Genomic DNA, 8,312 nt, shown 5'->3' on the forward strand with positions numbered 1-8,312 from the left:
ACCATTCAAAATATTTAGGTTTCCAAATGCCTTTTAAATAATAATTGTACCTATTTGGAATTATAGTTCATTACTTTGTATATTAAAACACACGTTTGGAAACCTAGAAATTAACGCGATTGCCGAGTGAGGTTTTCTAGTTTGTTTTCATTTGTTTTAAATGTAATTTGATTTTGGTATTATATGTTGTCGTTCCGTCTCGCTGGTATTATAATGTTTTATCGCATAACACGAAATAATCGAAATCGACATCATGGCCGATCGGAATTATCGGTTTAACGGTGAGTGGTGAGCCGGCGACGGCACAGCACCTCCTCTAAGTCCATTTAACAGACAAATGTTGACGTTTTCACAATATTTTACCCGTTGGCCGAATCTGTGTACCTACTATATGATATTATTATTACGATTATATTGTTGTCGGTATTCAATAGCGATCTCGTACCCCGTGAAAAATATTCGAAAGGGTGAAATGGAAATAACCCTCTGTCGTGGCGAGCCGTTTGCGTCGGCAGGTTATCGCGATAATAATAATAATAATAATACATGTTTTTGAGCGGTGATCGGTATACGAGTACGGACGACTATATTGTTGTACCCATAAAGAATTGTTAACATTGTACAAGCGACAGCAGACCATTCACTTCGTTATCGCAGCTATAACGCATGGTTCGAGTCGAATACACGTGTACATATTATACTTGGGATTGGACGCCAAAACACAGAATAATGAGTTGCTGCTACTGAAGGTATTATTGTTGTTGACCGATGCACATACGTTAAAAATAGTGAAAAAAAAACCCTCGTCGTTTTATCTAAAACCCTATGAAATCCTGCTGCAGTTTTGTATTCCCCTATACTTGTAAAAATTGAATAGCTCGCTGTATACCTATAAAGAATATAAATACTGAAAAGTTTATTATTTTTGAAAACGGGCACCCAAACAAACCGCACTGAACAATATTTGTTGAGTAAATACACCGCCGAGCAAATAAGATAATATATAGAACCTCTATTGTGGGGAATAATAAAAAATTGGATACCTACCTATTGCCGTATTGACGGACGATGTCGAGTGAGGTTCGTTCACTGGCGTGATGGGGCCAAAGGCAAACGAAATTGTTGGAACATTAGCTGTAGAGAATTCGGGAATAATGTGTTTATTTAGGCTTTTTAGAAAAAGCAAACTCTTCATTGCAACTACTAGACTTTTTAACTAATATTTTTTTTTCAAATTTCAACAAAAACGGCATAACACGTATGCTATAACGTACCGAATACTTTTTAGTTTTTATTTTTTCTCATGTTTCTGCCAAAATCATATGACTTATAAGCCAAAAATAGATTTATAATATTTCCCATTGAAAGATTATTAACAACATTAAATTGTCTACAGAGTGATTGAAAAAAGCTTATTTTTTAAAAACTACACAAAAAACTACGCAAAAATACTTGGAACTGCTTTCTTTGGTGTTTCATATGGCACCATTAATAAAATATAAATACCTACTATATTAAGCACTGGGAACTGCAGTTATAAGCTGTAAATTACATTGTCTTATAACACTTCTATAGGTTGTCAAAAAAAAAATGTGTGCTTCAGTCGCATATGAAAAAATCTTATTTTATTCAGAAAAAAATCAAAAAAATTGGTCTAAAAATCAAGTTTAGTTAAACGCCCTTAACTATTTTTCACAAATTGTAAACTATATTTAGTAAATATTTTAAATTTTATAAAATCAACTTTTCAGGAAATAAGAAAAACATGTAGTCTATACTCTATAATAACGATTGTAATGACTAATACATTATTAATCATTATTGTAATAATTGCCTACAACTCTAAAGTCTAAACTATTAACATGATTTTAAAAGAATAATTTTTAGTTTTCATTAGGAGTAGGAAAAAACTACGAATTTTTAAGTTTTACTTCTATGTCTTTGAATGTATTGATTAGATTTAAAATAATATTTACCTCATAGTATAGTATAATTTTTTTCAAATATTTAATTAAAAATAAAATAATTGTGTTTACTGTTCCATGATAGTTATTTTCAAAAAAAAACATTAAATTATTATAGTTAATATTACTCTGTTGTACAACAACTTTGTGAGAACACTGAGAACACTAGTTCACTGTTGTTGTTTTTTTTTTGTAATCAATACATTTTCATTTTCATTATATAAAAATCATTTAAGTATTATTAAATCGAACCGACGCTAAACAGAAAAAACAATTTTGGAACTCTTTTTATGTATTTTGATTTTTAATTAAATTACTTGTTGTTATTTTATTAGTGATGGAAGAGAAAAATATTAGGCGTAGGCAGCTATAAACGCGTTTTTTTACTTTTTAAGGATCTTGAAATGGCTTTTCCGTATTGATCAACTGGGCTAGTAATTATCCTTTCACAACACATTATTATATTAACGATATAAATGTAAGTGATGATCTAGAAATATATATACAAATAAATATATGGACCCACGTAAGCAATTTAGAAACATAGGTGCTTAACAAATAACAATCTATTAACAATCTACCTATTATGAAACCTATCTGATTTAATATAATATATTGTGATTTTAAATAAAAGAAATATAACAAATAAAATAATATTATTTTAAAATGCAAATTAAAAACTTAAAAATATGTAAATATCATTGAATACACAAATAATTAAACACCTAACTAAATGGGCACCTACGTTATTTTTCATGATACATAAACGAGTTTATTTTAGATAATTTTTGTAAAAATTAGATTAACAAATTATATACCTAATGCAATCACTACTAATTCGTAGGTTAACATTTTATGAACAATGAAAATAAATAATATAGAAAGTCTAAGGAGTATTATATTATATGTCTATGTATTTCAGTACTTTATATGTGTTTACACATTGTTATACCTTTCATAAAAACTATCATGTCGATAATAGAAAACCCATTTATAATGTAAACTTGTTGTATGAACAGGTAAGATGATTTTGCTCAAACATGGACAAGTTAAACTAGCCTATAAAACTATATAGTTATTTGTATTGTTGTTTGATATTTATTTTAAAACTCCGTAAGAAAACTACTTAATAACAAAAATAGTTATAACGACAAATATATATATTGTTAATGGCCAATGAAAAATAACTATTCTGTCTCTTTCGACATTTCCAATTATTCTTAAAGCTACATATACCTACCTCCCAACAATATAGCTTAAGCAAAATTCATCTTATCCTACTCTCAGACTAACTGTGTATTGTTTTTTTTATTATTATTCTCATACGAGTACAATGATCGATGGTGAATTGTAAATTCAATTGGATAATGTCATGGAGGTATGTATTGTTTTTAACTTGTTCCTAACCAATAATCAACAATAGTATCTGTACAATAAATTAACAATTAACTTTACGTCTTCATGCGATACAATTGTTTTACATAATTGTTAGTGTCAATGAACTAAATTCAATCCAACTGAAGTTTTGTCAAAACCACTACTGGTGGAACAGTGGATGATAATTTTGAATTGGCTACAGCATTAAAGTTATTACAAAATAAAAACATATCAATATAAGGGCTTTTTTAGTTTTTATTATCTACTGACTGTTCCTACCTGGTTTAATATAATTATAAGTAGAATTCAATGCACCAAACTTATATAATTTATCTGCATTCCACTCCTTATAAATAATATGTACTCTGCCTGCACAAAAATAACGCCCAAAAACGATAAAATTCACCAATAAAAATAATGATTTTGAAATTAAAATAGAAGCGCACTTAAAAAAAACCCATCAAGTAGGTAACCTCTCTGCTGAGCAGTAACTTTCGATAAACCTCGTTATTGAGTATGTCACTGTAATGGATGTGTTACATTTTAATTCAATGATAAGTAATTGTAAGCGATGAAAAACGATGGAGACAGTCTACCAAATAGTTATTTTAATATAATAGTATAATACAATTTTAACAAATGGTCGTATTTTTTTTTGCCGATTATTTTAAAAAGTACCGACAAATATACAAAAACCACCAAGGTACAAACTCTATCTAATTTTAAACCTCCCTCAAGTTTGATAGTTTTACCATGAAAAGTATTTTCAGACAGAACAATTTAAAAATGTAAAATTAAATAGTAAATACATATCGTTGTAACTTGTAAGACACATTTATAAAATCAAATATAGGTAGGTACCCAAAATAATAAATACGCACTAATATAACTTGTAAGATATAGGTAATACTCTTAAAATAATATGCATAGAAATATTCAAATTAATCATATTATAACTTTGCATGTATTTTGTGTATGTTCAAAACAAGATCAAACTTCTTACCACAAAGTGATAAGGGTAAAAGTAACCATCTTGGCTGCGTCTATTTTCAATGAAAATATTCATTTATAATTTGAGTGAACATTAATGGCCGTTAAATAGTTAGTCATTATTTATTTATTATTATTATTATTATTATTAGTTTGTATACACTATATACATAATTAATTATATCTTTCATTGACATCATTAATAATTGAACTATGGATTTCGATTTTAAAAATATGACTAAATTGTATGTAAAAAAACATTTAATACACAACATAAATAGGTAATGAGGACATTGTACCTATTTTTACTATTTCCATGTTACGTTATCCTTCCATTTATATTTGTCTCACAATACTATTAATACTGCATTACTACACAGCACACCCCCACAACGCATGTTTACTAAAACCATAAATACATATTTTTAAACGAGCGTGACCAGTATTTTTCACAATAAAAAATATTTGTTTGTAAAAAGCACATTCTGGAATTTGATACATATTTATATTAAACCTAGGTACCTACTCCAAGCAGACGTGCGTACTTATTTTTTTTTTGTGACAGCTGCACTACTTGATTTTTTACCGTATTCTGTCAATTGTCCTAAACTATGTTGATTTATAGACACACCAGAATTTTTAATACTTCATATCTTTTTTTATAAATGTTCTAATGAACGTGATAAAAATAATCACATGTATTTTATTATAGCGACATTATTTTTATAATTAATATCTGTAAAGGCTTAGCCAACTATGGTTATTAGTAATAAGGTTAATAATATTATTACTTATAACTTATAAGCCTATCTTAAAATTAAATACAAGTTATGTTATACTTAAGTACCTAACTAAAACTTAAATCAAAGTGATAATCAATATAACTTGTTCGAGATTGTTAACCATCATTGAAACTTAAAATGTATTTAAAATATATAGGTATTATCTACAGATTTTTTACTGTTAAAATTGCACTTTTACTCACTAATTTTTCGTAAGCAAGAAAAACTTATCCAATTTTGTTTTAATCAATTTCTCCATTAACTGAGATTAAACATGCAAATAAATATCAAGTATGCATAGTAAATATATTATTACAACTTATTGTTATAAATATAATAATTTTTTTTTGTATCAATAATTTTCTGGAAACTGTTATTATCAACAATTTATAGACTCTATTTGGATACAAGATTGTTACCATATAAGATAAAACGGAGATAAGATTTTTAACGATGCATTTCATTTATTTTATTACACCAAATTATTAACTAAAAGAATTATTTAAATAAGCAAATGTATTCAATTATACACAAAACTAACATTTGAAAAAATTAATAGATTCATAGTATGTAGGTACCTACGGATAGATGTAAAATGTAGTTTACAATTTAAATGTCTATCATTAATGTTGTATTTTGAATTGTTTTAATTTATTGCAACCATAACGGCTCTAAACTAATTCTCTATTTTTTTTTTTTATATTCAGTTGTTTAATATGATATACATGATTAATATAAAAGTTAGTCTTATAAACATAATATGTCTCTAAACAACATACAATGATTGTACAAATTATTTACATATCTTTCGTCATTAACAAACGTTTATAAAAAAAAACATCTGTTTTGTTGGTGATAATTAAATTGCAATTATTTAAATTAAAAATTATTGACAAAGTTTTATTATTTGTTAATGTATTACACAAGTTACTGCCTGCTTTTTTAATTTGAACTCTTTGATTTCGTAGCATAATTAATTATATTTACGTACATTTAATTTATAAAATCGATCAATTCATTATTACTCGTTATAATAGTATATTATTATCCTTCTGATCAAACAAACCAGTGCTGATTCTTCGTATTAATCAAATAAATTTAATAATTTGAAGAAGTGATCATAAATTAATACATATTTAAATCACATCTTTTAGCGTATACTTTTTTGAATGAAAATCAAAATATCTTATAAGGTGTAACTTTGAAAGTAGCAAGTAAACATTTATAATTTAAATTGAAAAGTTTATTTTCAAAAAAATATTGTTACCTACCCTTTAATAAAAATTCTGTATTGTAATAGATTAGATCATGGAAGATGATAACCTTAAAAAATATTCGAAGCAAAAAAACAGTTATTTAGTTTCATTAAATTCTGTGTACCAGACCCATATAATTTGATTTCTAAATTTAAAGAACGTCGAATGCATTTAGTAGGTCAGTTAAAGCATCGTAACACATATCGTCAATATATATAGTTGGGTAGGTACCTAACCTATTTCTAGATACAAATAATAAAAAATAAATCGCTTTATGTTCAATATTACATACATATTTGATATTCCATACAATAAAAACGTCATCTAAGCACCATATAACATATAATAATAATAATATGCATGCATATATAATATATATAACATATGTGCGCTTTATTTCCTTTCCTAACATTGTAATATTGGCATATGGCTGTGTATAATTTTATTAAATTCGTTAGGTTTTTCTGGAATACTTGAAGCATAACTCATAAATAATATCAAACATTTATTAAAGTTATTATTATTTAGCATCCGAGTTCTATATTATTATGTGAATTCTTTAAACCCATTCGCGTAATATTTTTACTTGTACCATTTAGTAACTATTCATTCACGAATAAATGATATCTTATTAATATATATTAATATAATGGTGAATTTTTTTTAGTAATAATGATATAATAATCCGTACCCGTCAATCAGATAATATTATATAAAAATGTAAGTGTAATCGAATTATTATTTTTGTTAGATGTACGCATCATATTATAGAAAATCATATACCTGTGCTATATAGTTTATAAGCTGTTTTCCGGTATCCGGTGTATATAATATAAGTATAATATATAATTAAATACAATAATGATCACTGTATGATATCTGTACATTTTTCTTAACATGAACCACTGCAGACCACTATGTGTCCTTAACCACTACCCTGCATGAATTAAAAATGCAGAATTCTTACTTGATTTTTTTATCCCATCTAAGTTTCACCTTAATCCCATAATAATTTTTATAATACGTTTTTAAAAGAGAAATTTTTAAATGAAAAAAAAAATATTAGTCGATACGCCATCAATAGATACTAATGAATATTGTATTATGTAAAAAAAAAAAAAAATTTTAAATATAAAAATTAAATGCACTATAGGGAATCGACACTTATTACAAGACTATTATTCATTATTCTATAATATGATAATTACTATGGTTCTAATTAATATAATTTCTCAACGAATGTTTTACAATTAAACAAACAGCATGTGTATTCGAAAATCATTATAATACGTAATAATATTATTATCAATGTATTTACCTGCAGTATAGAATAGAGCAAAACAACCGTACGAAATTAAAATGTGCGGACGTAATGATACATAGGTTCTGTTTTACATAGTAGTAGACATGGCGACCATTTGCATTAAACCTACAACATTCGTCCATGATTTCTGTCGGCTCGTAAAATATTTGTTTAGGTGTAGGTACATTAATTAAACGTCTATACTTGATTATACGTTATTTAACGCACGTTTAATTCGTCAGACGTATTGGGTTTAATGACGGAACACGTGTCGACTAAATGACGTGCTCGTTAGTCAAATGATTATAACATTTTTTTTTTTTTCATCACACTATTACTTTGGCTTGTAAATATAGAGAAGGAAAACACAACAAGCGAACAAAGGTATACGAGCAATACGAATTCAATTTGTAAATACATTTTGTGACATCTTTGTACGCGACAATGTTCTATGCGCTCCAAAAATTCAATATAATATTATTATACTACACCAATCCATTCGGACAATAATTACTAGTGTTGTCTTTTCTTTAGCCATTATAAACTGTTTGGTATACATAATTTAGGTATAACATGACGATATGCACTATATGATAATTCACCGAATTTTTCAAACGGTATGTCAATCATATATGATATA

General features: G+C 26.7%; 1 protein-coding gene across 3 annotated transcripts in view; it reads right to left on the reverse strand.

Annotated features, from left to right (window-relative positions):
- Positions 1–7,795, reverse strand: part of LOC111035363 (neuroendocrine convertase 1-like) — a 43,803-nt gene extending 36,008 nt beyond the window's left edge. For all 3 annotated transcript variants that reach the window (XM_022316948.1, XM_022316951.1, XM_022316950.1), the window contains exon 1: positions 7,688–7,795. The gene's annotated coding sequence lies outside the window, so the exon portion shown is untranslated. The remainder of the gene's footprint in view (positions 1–7,687) is intronic.
- Positions 7,796–8,312: the final 517 nt, after the last annotated feature.

Source organism: Myzus persicae, unplaced genomic scaffold (assembly GCF_001856785.1).
Source record: "Myzus persicae strain clone G006 unplaced genomic scaffold, MPER_G0061.0, whole genome shotgun sequence".
Taxonomy (NCBI): Eukaryota; Metazoa; Arthropoda; class Insecta; order Hemiptera; family Aphididae; genus Myzus; species Myzus persicae.